We start from the raw sequence: 11537 nt of genomic DNA, 5'->3' as shown, positions 1-11537 counted from the left end.
AAAAAAACAGCTGTGAACAATTAAAAAGCAGTACATCAACAGGTGCAAAATGTTCTTGTTCAAATGAAATGCACACGAATGCCAAGGAGACTAACTTCCTGTTCCCACTGCGGGGAAGACTGCGGGGGAAGACAGTCCTTTAAACAACTGGTTACCACGGGGAAATCGGGTTCACCACAGAGATAAAAACAACCCAAACTTGCTCTTTTGCCACAAGAACAAAACGGTCAAGGGCACATGTGAATGGTACTTGCAGCCCATAACCACTCCCTTAAAGCACGGGGCTGCCGGCTAGCTGGCTGTGGCACAGAGCTAGGGTACAACTGACTCCAGCCTCCAATATGAGGCCAAAAGAGGCTAGCGCCCTAACCCAAACAGGTTGGCCATACATTATATGCTGATTCACACAGGTCTCTGCAAAAAGAAGGACAAAAAATGTTTTTGCAAGCTTGTCCTTTCTTCCAAAGAATAGAGATAGCAGAAAATGAACAAAATAACAGATCCTCTCTAGTAACCCCCAAATTCTATGAAGCAGGAGGCCCTCTTTAGCACTTCATCAGCAAAAATGCTTACATGTGTAGATCAAGCCCCACAGCTGAACACAAAGCAGATCAACCCCCTATCGTTAACAATCAGTAAAAAGATCAAAGGTAAAGGGGAAAAAATGGAAAATCACACACAAATAGAACCTTGTGTTTCTTTTATATTATTTTATTACCATCTCTCTTAAGCTCTAGGGTTTTTAAACAAAACCTAAGACATATAATGCACTTGAGGCTTAAAAAGAGTTTACCCCACTGGTTTTATAATTATAATTATTTAAGGTATTTCATTCATATAACTTTAAGAGGAAAATTATGTAGTAGTTTCTTTAACTTTGAATTTATTTTTTTTAATGGTGCTTTCCTATAGTTCTTAAAGTATATAGCTTCCTCTGGATTTTTATTTTCCATGTTAGCCAAGGGCAGCCTGAATGACTCACATTTTTCCAAAGCAACCTGAATATGTAGGACTCCTTCTGGTCAGGCCTGGGAGCATTTCCTCTACCTCCAGACTAATCTATCATCTTTCCTGAACAGGAGGACAAGGAAACCAGAAGGCACTGCCCATTGTCACAGTCCCTAATGTATTCACCACCGAAGACCTCCATAAAGGTTATTTTAAAATCTCACCTGAGCAAACTGTGATAACCAACTGAAAACATCATTCAGTGTGGTTTGCACTCCTGAGGATGAAACAGGGGTAAAAGTCAACTCTGCTGGCCAACGCAAGTGGTGCTACCAATGGCCCAAAGAATAATGGTTCCCGAGAGTCCAATGGAAAAGAGCTGATGACATCAAAGAGAAATGATGGACATCAGAGCTTCTTGCTGCCACCACCACCACCAGCACCACCCTCCCAGTCCTGCTTCCAGGACACACAAGTACTACAGGCAGAGTATCAGAAGGCCCTGAGTGGGCTCTGCTGCCCCATCCTGACAAGACTGAAAGTCAGCCCCCTGAGTAGCTCCTTAAGGATGGGATGCAACCTTATTGGTATTTGTGCCTCACCTACCACAAATCTTGGCACACAGGAAGCACCCAATAAACTCTGACTCAACAGTAAAATGGACAGAAGAATGAATGAATGAATGAATGAATGAATGAATGAATTTGAAATATAAAATAGGAAAGGTCACATGGATCCTCTGCCTTCCCCAGTAATAGTCAAAGCTTTTAATTTGTCCTTATCTTTATAACAGCTCTCCAGGTAGGTAGTGTTCTCCCCATTTTATGGAGCAGGGAACAGAGGGGCTCAGTGAGTTAAATCGTTTGTCTAAGGGCATAGTAATTAATGCGAAGGGTGGAACAGGAATTTGAACTTCTATTTCTTCTATCGAAACTTGCATCTTTCCAAAACACCAAATCGTCTTCTTAAGGAAAGCTTAACTCTGCGAAGTTTCCCAAGGAAAATTAAAAAATAAACAAAAGTAAATATGTTAATTTCAGAACTAAAAAATAATATTTCTCAGACTGTCTACTGTAAGTAATATAAGCCAAAACATGCCAAAACACAAAACTGAAGCTCAAAACCCATCTGGAAGCCGTTATTCCTGACAGAAACAGTGAAAGAAACCTGGAAACCTCAGACCCAGTGACAAGAAACTCAGGTCAGGACCACATGTAGAAGAGGAGTCTAGGGGGGTAAGAAAGGCACAGGGCCAGCTGAGGCTGCCTCCTCCAACCCTCCCTCAAGGGGAATTTACTGGTCATTCCACTCCAGTGCTAATGGCCTCTCTGATCAGATCAGACTGTAAAATCTCTGACAGCAAGGACTGTGTCTTCTACCAATATAATTTTCTACCGTGACATCTATCCCCACACTGTACATATCACAAAATGTTAGTTGGATTAATGTTGAATTAATGAATGAACAAATGAATGGCAAACTCTATAAGCAAATCAAATGTAATAATAGCAAAAAACAAAAAACACACAAACAAAACCCTCAAGTACTCCCTGGCCATGGAAAGGGTTAGGTTTTCTTTTGGCTATTACAGCAAACACAGTCCTACTCTTATCTTTCCCTAGACTGCAAGCCCAAGCAGGCCTAACACCATGTCTTTGTTCTAATTTGAAAGAAATGGGTAATGCCAGGCTGCAGATCAAAAACACCATCATCTTGGCCATTTATCTAGCTCTATATTGCTCTTGATACATGTTTAAGTGATCACATTACCATTCTATCAGTAGTTTTAAGTTCAGTGAAGGCCATATGGATTCAAGTCACAAAGAAAGGCAGTAAGGGGCACCTGGCTGGTGCAGTATGTTAAGCGTCCAACTCTTGGTTTCAGCTCAGGTCATAATCTCAGGGTTGTGAGATGGAGCCCCACCTTGGGCTCCACACTCAGCATGGAGTCTGCTTGAGATTCTCTCCCCATCTCCCTCTGCCCCTCCTGCTCTCTCTCTCTCTCTTTCTCTTCCTCTAAAATAAATAAATAAATCTTAAAAACAAACAAACAACAGCATAATTTCACACACACACACACACACACACACACACACACACACACCAAATTTCACTTCTGGGTATCCTGATAAATCACAAATAGAAACTGTTTTTTAAAATTTTATGTTTGGCCAATATGGTACTGGCACAAAAACAGACACATAGCTTAGTGGAACAGAAGAGAAAACCCAGAAATGAACCCACAATTATATGGTCAATTAATCTTTGACAAAGCAGGAAAGAATATCCAATGGGAAAAAGACCATCTCTTCAACAAATGGTGATGGGAAAACTGGACAGCAACACTCAAAAGCATGAAACTGGACCACTTTCTTACACCATACACAAAAATAAACTCAAAATGTATTAAAGACCTAAATCTGAGACCTGAAACCATAAAAACCTTATAAGAAGACACAGGCAATAACTTCTTTGACATCAGCTGTAGCAACTTCTTTCTAGATATGCCTCCTGATACAAGGGAAACAAAAAGAAAAATAAACTACTGGGACTACATCAAAATAAAAAACTTCTGCACAGTGAAGGAAACAATCAACAAAACTAAAAAGCAACTGGTGGGGGGCCTGAGTGGCTCAGTCGGTTAAGCACCCAACTCTTGATTTCAGCTCAAGTCATGAACTCAGGGTCGTGAGCTCAAGCCCCACATCGGGCTCCATGCTCAGCACGGAATCTGCTTGAGATTCTCTCTCTAGCTCTCTTTGCCCCTCCCCTCCAGTCCCATGCTCTCTCTCTAAAATAAATAAATAAAATCTTAAAAAAACAACAACAACAATTAAAAGGCAACCAAAGAAATGGGAGAAGATATTTGCAAATGACATATCCAATAAGGGGTTAGTATCCAAAATATATAAGGAACTTATAAAACTCAACACCCAAAAAACAATCCAGTTAAAAAATGGGCAGAAGACATGAATAGACATTTTTCCAAAGAAGACATACATATGGCCAACAGATACACGAAAAGATGTTCAACATTACTTATCATCAGGGAAATACAAACCAAAACTATGATGAGATACCACCTCACACCTGTCAGAATGGCTAAAATCAACAACACAAGAAACAAAAGGTGTTGGTGAGGATGTGGAGAGAAGGGAACCCTCTTGCACTGTTGGTAAGAATGCAAACTGGTGCAGCCACTTTGGAAAACAGTAAGGAATTTCCTCAAAAAGTTAAAAATAGAACTACCCTAAATCCAGCTTCACACTACTGGATATTTACCCAAGGAACACAAAAATACTAATTCAAAGGGATAATTATACCCTTATGTTCACAGCAGCGTATCTACAATAGCCACGTTATGGAAACAGCCCAAGTGTCCATCAATAAATGAATGGATAAAGAAGACGTGGTGTATATATATATACAATGGAATATTACTCGGCCGTAAAAAAGAATGAAATCTTGCCATTTGCAACAACATGGAATGGAGCTAAAGAGTGTTATGCTAAGCAAAGTAAGTAATATAAGCCAAAACATGCCAAAACACAAAACTGAAGCTCAAAACCCATCTGGAAGCCGTTATTCCTGACAGAAACAGCAAAAGAAACCTGGAAACCTCAGACCCAGTGACAAGAAACTCAGGTCAGGATCACATGTAGAAGAGGAGTCTAGGGGGGTAAGAAAGGCACAGGGCCTTTGTCAGAGAAAGACAAATACCATATGATTTCACTCATATGTGGAATTTAAGAAACAAAACAAACTAGCAAAGCAAAATAAAAAGAGAAAGGCAAACCAAGAAACAGACTCTTAATTATAGAGAACAAACTGATAGTTACCATAGAGAGCTGAGGGGGTGGGTTAAATAGGTGAAGAGGATTAAGTAGTACACTTGTGATGAGCACCAGGTGATGTATGCAAATGCTGAATCACTACATTGTACACCTGAAATTAAAATTACACCGTTAACTAACTGGAATTTAAATTAAAACGTAAAAAAAAAAAACTACACTTCATGTTTAGCAAGAGCTTGGAAGTTAAGTCACATGGGCATTTTATATCACACCAGTGGATCTAACAATGACAACTTCATGATAATTTATGAAATAGTTCATGTAGCATAGATGATCTTAAATAAACAACGGTCTCCCATGGGTCAGCCTTTCCATTCAACAGTGTCTGTGAGGAAGGAACTCCCGAAACTGAGCAGAATGTTCACTTTTCATCCCACAGCCAGGTTTCTGAAAGTGCTCTGGAAAAACTCTCCAATGCCCTCCTAATTTCCAAATTCAATGAGCATCATTCAGTCCCTGTCTTATATGACCTCTCAGCAGCATCTGATGCTCTAACAGCACCTGCCTGTCCCTCTCCACAGTTATCAGGACTCTGCTCTCCCAGTCTCTCTCTGACCATCAATGGTCTCTCACACCCTTGCAGCATCTCTTCCTCCACTGAGCCCTGAAAATTTGCTGCTGCCTAGAGTACTGTCCTTAGCAAAATCATCCATCCTGAATTTTACTGACTTTCCCTAAATTTGCTTACCAATGGAGAAATGCTAAGTGAAGGATAACAAGAAGAAAGGAGTAAGAGGAGGAAGTAGAAGAGGATAAACCACAGCCTTGCTCAACTACATCTATGTAATTGGCAACCACCTAGCCAAGACTCAGCTGTGTACAGAATTTAGTTGAGGCTGTCCAATGAAAGGAATTCAAGGCCCAATGCTGAAAAGTCACCTTCATTTGCATAAAATGATATACAGTTAAAACAGCTGCCTGCTAATAGACAAGACAGACTTACTATAGTTGACAAAAAAAAAATACCCAGTATAAGCTGGTAACAGCTCCATTAGGGACAGGCTAAATCCTCAACAAATCGTTTTTCAGAAAGGTAGACATCAGACTAGCTGGTATTTTTCAGTCTTAAATACAGTCATCCCAAAGTCCTTCTTTCCTGTCTCTCCTGTATCACTCCCAGTGTCCCTCGGACCCCACTTTCACCCCACCTCCCAAGTCGCAGAAAGTGCTTACTCCACAAAGACAGATCACGTAGAAGATCTTATTCTAAGTGGTCAAGGTCAAATCGGTGTTCTGAGACCAATTTCAATGTGTGCGTGTGCATGGGGATGGGTCCCCCACACAACGAAGCAATTCTCTGACACCAGTAGGGTGTCCAAGGAGAATTCAACTCAATTCTGATGCTATCTACCCTGAGATAGCATCAGATCCCACAGGTTAAGGCCTCAGTCCTGCAACACTGCTCTCCCCTGCCACTTCAGGGGCGAGTCACAGGCCCAGGTTGTTACCTGTCCTTCTGACCTAACTGCTATACATAAGAGGTTCCCACAACCTCCTCCTTGGATTTTCAGATGCCAGTCACAAATCCAGGTTGCTCTCTAGGCACTACACTCTCCCCAATCTCTGGGTATTCACCAACCCGGAAGCTCTCCAAACACTGTCCTTTGGAATTTTTATGAAGGCTTCATTACATACATTACATTGATTAATCATTGGCCATTAGCGACTGTGTCAACTTCCAGCCCCTCTCCCCTCCCTAGAGGTCAGGGGGTGGAACTAAAAGTTGGCTTGGCAATCAGCACCCCCCATCCTTAAGTGTTTTTCAAAACTTTCCTCATTAACATAACAAATGACACTTTTTATCACTCTCAATGCTTAGGAAATTCCAAGGGTTATAGAAACTGTGAACCAGGAATTATAAACAAAGACCAAATATATATAAGAAATATATTTTGGTCATCTGAATAACCAAATATATATATTTCTTATAAATCACAATATCACTCATAAAGGTCTAAGTTATCTGACGGACCCTAATTTGTCTTTTTAAGGTCTTTAATGTCATTACCACATGAATATTGAGTACTATGGAGACCAAAGGAGATGGGGTACTGTGTCATATCAGACTCCTCCCCATGAACCAATCCCAAATCCTCAGTAAACTCACACAGAGCAAAACAGAATTGTAAGTAATAAACATAATAGGCTTGGCACATCTAATAATTGCAAGAGAAACTGGGAACCATAATGAATAGAAAACAACATATCTGGAGCTCTATTTTCATTGGCTAAATCATCCTCACCCAACTCATGAATTCCCAAGGCTACTTGATGGGTATTTGTTACCAGCATTCTGAGGCACTCTAGACTGACACCCAGAGCCATACCCTACACTTCCCTTCCATGACAACGCACTGACCCAACAGGCAGAACCACTCACAGGCCCCAGGGCCACATACAGCCCTCTATAAATCTAATCCACCCTACTGAGAGCATGCCCTTCATTTTCCACTTTGGGTGGCAATTAAAATCTCTTTCCAGTTATGGGAAATGGAAAAATATCGTATTAAATAAAGTCAAGAAGAAAGGACAAAAGGAAATTACACAAAACAAAAAGCAAATATAATTTGAATAATCTGTTATTTTTAGGTTTTAGAAACAGAAAACCAACAGAATTTCTAAAACCAGTTAATCCTAAACAATACTGTGGTTCTACAATCAAACTGGAAATTCCTTCCTAACTATGACCAGAAGCCACAAAAGAAAAGAATGATAAATATAACCACATAAACATTAGAAATTTCAGTCTGGTAAAAATCAGTTAAAAGACAAATGACAAAAACTTTGAAACAGTATTTGCAAGGTTTATCACAAAATCTACTTCCCTAATATACAAAATGCTCATAGAAGTCCATGAGGAAAAAAAAGTACAATCCACAAACAGAAAGGGCTTGTACAATCACATGAAAGATGCACAACTTCTCATAATAATAAAAATGTACATTACAACTACATTTAGATACCGCTTTCCATCTATCTGTTTGGTAGACTCCAAAAATGTGGTAACATGGTCTATTGTTAAGAACGTGGCAAAACAGGCACCTTTGCCCACTGCTGATGGGGTAAACAATGTCAATCAAAACTACAAATGGATATACTCTTAGACTTAACAATTCCAAATCTGGGAATTTATCCTTAAGGTTATGCTAGCATATAATTAAGTGCAATGAAATTACGTGAAATGAAATACATTATTCATTGAACTTTATTTGTATAAGCAAATTTGGAAATAAGTCAAATGTCCATCAGTAGAGGACTGACTGGTTCAATAAATTATGATGTGTATTAAATGGGACACCGGGCATCTGTAAACAGGAGGGGAGGGAGGAAAGGGGAGAGAGAGGATGAGGCGGAAGGAAGCTTTGCATGTGCTGATGTGAAGGATCTCCAAGACACATTAAGCATGAAAAGCAAGGTGTAGGAAAATGGGTATGAGACCTTTGGATAGACAGAAGGTGGTGATGATTAATGTATTTTCAAATTTATTTATAAATATATAGGGAAATTCTAGAAAGATACATAAGAAAAAATAACTGACTATGGGGACACGGACAAAGTAGACAGAAGTAGACTTCTGAATGAATACCTGTTTGATAATTGATTTTATTTTTGAACCATGTAATGATACAATAAAAAAAATAAAACAAAAAAATAATAATAGTTTTTTAAACATGCTATTACAGTTGTCTTTTATATCAGATTCCATATCAGCAAGCTGGTGCATAAGATTACACGTCCACTTTCCTCAGATATCTTTTTGTCTCCTCCATCATTTACCCTTCCCCATTCTCAGGGGATCCTTAATATTTCCTCACTGTACTTAGCTTACCAATCCTCTATCCTCAAGCCTGTTTCTATGACAAGGAGTTTCAGAAAACAGAAATTATTCTCAAATATCATTATTTGAAACTAACACACATGGAATCCATTTTCCTAAACCTGCACTAGGTAAACCTGAAAGAGCTGAAACCTCTTGGATTAATCAAATGAGAAAAGCTGGTTGGTATTGTTGCACAGGGGTGAGTATGAAAGACAGCACCCTCCCTAGCCTCTTCCCCAGCACTTGTCTAGGTGGTCTGACCCACAGCCTGCACTGTGCCAGACTTCCAGGGGTATCTAAGGTCCAATGCCTCTACAACATCAACCAAGACTGGAGCTGAGCATGAAAGCCGCAAAGCCACCCACGGGTCGTGGCATGAAAAACTCTGTCTGAGGTCCAAGACGACCCACCTGGACGGAGGTACCTGGATGCATCCTTGCACAGTACAGAACTGTACTCAAGTTCTTCTAGCTGTTTACCTTTACATCCTAAAAATTTCCAGAAATGACTTTGCCTGGTGATTAACTGCACTCTCTAACATTTCAGGCCATAGTTTTTTTCATGACTCCTTGGCCTCTACAATTCAAGCTAGTTCCTTCTTACCATCATATCTTATAGAGCAATCAGAACCACTTTAATTCTTTTCCATTAGAACCTAGTGCTCATCTCTCTAAACCCTTTTATCAAGAGATCCACTGAAACAACACATGTGCTTCCCACGTGCTTTGTCTTGTTTTAGCTTCCTTCCTTTTTTGTCTCATCTCGGTAAATGAGGGGCAGGAAAGTGAGTTCAGAAAAATTTAGCTCACATATAAAATAACTCCCTTTTTCCTTCATCGGAAGCTAAGTCCTCAGAGGGCAAAGTTTATCTATTTCCCCTTCAGTGGGTATGAGAAGATGCATGGGTAACCCCAAGATAGCCAGGCAGGCATCAAGCCCATGTATGGTGTGCAGTCTCACACACGCTCTCCTTAGGCTGCACTCCTGCCCACTGTGTGCCTTTACTGTTGGCAACTACAGGGTCAACTGAGCAGCTAGAGTCAGACGGCCTTACACTGCTAGAGAAAGCTAGAGAATCAGTCTATTCATTAAAGACTACCCCCAATAAATCTTTCTAAAAAGAAGAAACCAAAAGCTTTCCTTTTGGACCATGGCCAAGTTCTCATTTTACAACCAGCAGCAGGTCCCAGCACTCCAAAACAGAAACAGTAACTGCACATTTTCCTCTTTTCCCTCTGCAGCTGGAGAGCAAGCATGAAGTCCCCAGGGAGAGACCCGGGCCAGGGGGAGGGAGGCTGCCTCCAGGAGCCTTCTCACCTGCCTGCCCTGTTACAAGAACAAATGCAAACATTTTCCTCTCATTCTGGCAGGATAAATTTCCAAAAGGCACTCCTCTGCATTTGGTCTTCATGCACATCAGTTAATATATGAACTAAAAATGTGAAATACAGCCCGTGAAAAACATTGCAACGGGTAAAACAATGTAAAGCTTCCTTAACCTATCCCAAAACCACCTGTTCTCCTGAAGTATCACTTACTCCAGGTAGCATCAGTCCTTCCTGAAGCAGTTGCTTTTTAACAGTTTTCTTGGAAACTAAATACCATCCTAGCAAGCTGTTACTCCCCTCCACAGAGCTGCTGAAAACTAATAATTAAGCTACAAACACCAGGTTTGGCAAACTTTGGCTACAGAAAACCATTAATCTTATGATGGCATTTTAGAGGTCTCCACAAAATCACATTTCCAAATGAAATAAACCTTGTCTCCCAAACTGGGCTGCATTGGAACTAGGAAACAAACAGCCTGAGACAGCAATGAATTACAAATGGCATGCTAATTACCAGTCTACATCCAGAAATAGCTGAAGACTGCAGGATTTTTGTTGTTGTTGTTGTTGTTGCTGTTGTTGTTGTTGTTAAAATAACTACAGCCTTTATTCTAGGGTTGGGCAAAAGCATCTGATTTATTCAAATGCTTCAGCTTCTAAACATAATCGCATTTATATGTACTTATCTAGGAGGGGGAGTAGACGGAGAGAAACTCTGGGGGCGGAGGCATGGGTTCCCCGAGACAGCAGCGGGTGATCAGTACAGAGCAGCAGACCACTGGGCATGTCCACCGGCAGGCATCACCAAAGCCACCTGGCGAAGCTGACATGGGAGGGGAGGGGTGCACCTAGGACAGGGAAAAACACGACACTCTCCTGTTTGCCCTGTTAGTGGTGCTCACCTCAGACCCTACAGGAATAGGAAGGGGACAGTGGAAACCAAGTCTCTACATTGTCTTTTGGCATTTTCATCACTTGTTCCACAGTAAGTGAATAGCCAGTAACAGAGCCGAAGAGAGTTTTACAGAGTTTTGATTAGAGTCCTGCTTTCAAGATACTTATAATCTACTAAAAAGAAAAACAAGAAAAGGTGCATGAGAGTATGACAGACACGTGGTCATCTTGTCCACTGAGCTAGGTTCCCTGAGGACAAGATGAGCTTCTATCTGTGCATGTGTGAGAGCAGCTCAGGAGATAAAGACTTCACCCGAGATTCCTGTTCATGCTATGGATGAAGAGTGTACCCTACAATGTTTACTTCCAAAATCTGGAGACTAACCCTACCCTATCCTCTCACCCCAAACTTCAACATTCTATACCTTATTACCCTTCTAAATATGTCCCATCCTCCCACCCCTGCTCTCAAATTCTAGAATGCTCCAGTAGAAAGTCTCCTTCAAGGTATTCTGATCCAGCAAAAGTTTCTCCAGCTTCATGGAGCTGTAGGCAAAGGGTGTTCTTGAGTCAAATAAGTTTAGGAAATTCGGGGTTAAACAACACTGAGGTTTTCTTTACCATAGGACTCCTCACAGCATCTAATAAGCTAATCATACATTAAGAATCTCCAAGAAAGGGGAGTGCCTGGGT

At 40.7% G+C, this 11537-nt stretch overlaps 1 protein-coding gene across 4 annotated transcripts in view; it reads right to left on the bottom strand.

Moving 5' to 3' along the window:
* LDLRAD4 (low density lipoprotein receptor class A domain containing 4) overlaps nucleotides 1-11537 on the bottom strand; it is a 417333-nt gene that overhangs the window by 319801 nt on the left and 85995 nt on the right. The window lies entirely within an intron of this gene.

Source organism: Ursus americanus, chromosome 30 (genome assembly GCF_024610735.1).
Source record: "Ursus americanus isolate L20-20 chromosome 30, mUrsAme1.1.p, whole genome shotgun sequence".
Classification (NCBI taxonomy): Eukaryota; Metazoa; Chordata; class Mammalia; order Carnivora; family Ursidae; genus Ursus; species Ursus americanus.
This window is presented reverse-complemented; position numbering and strand designations above follow the sequence as displayed.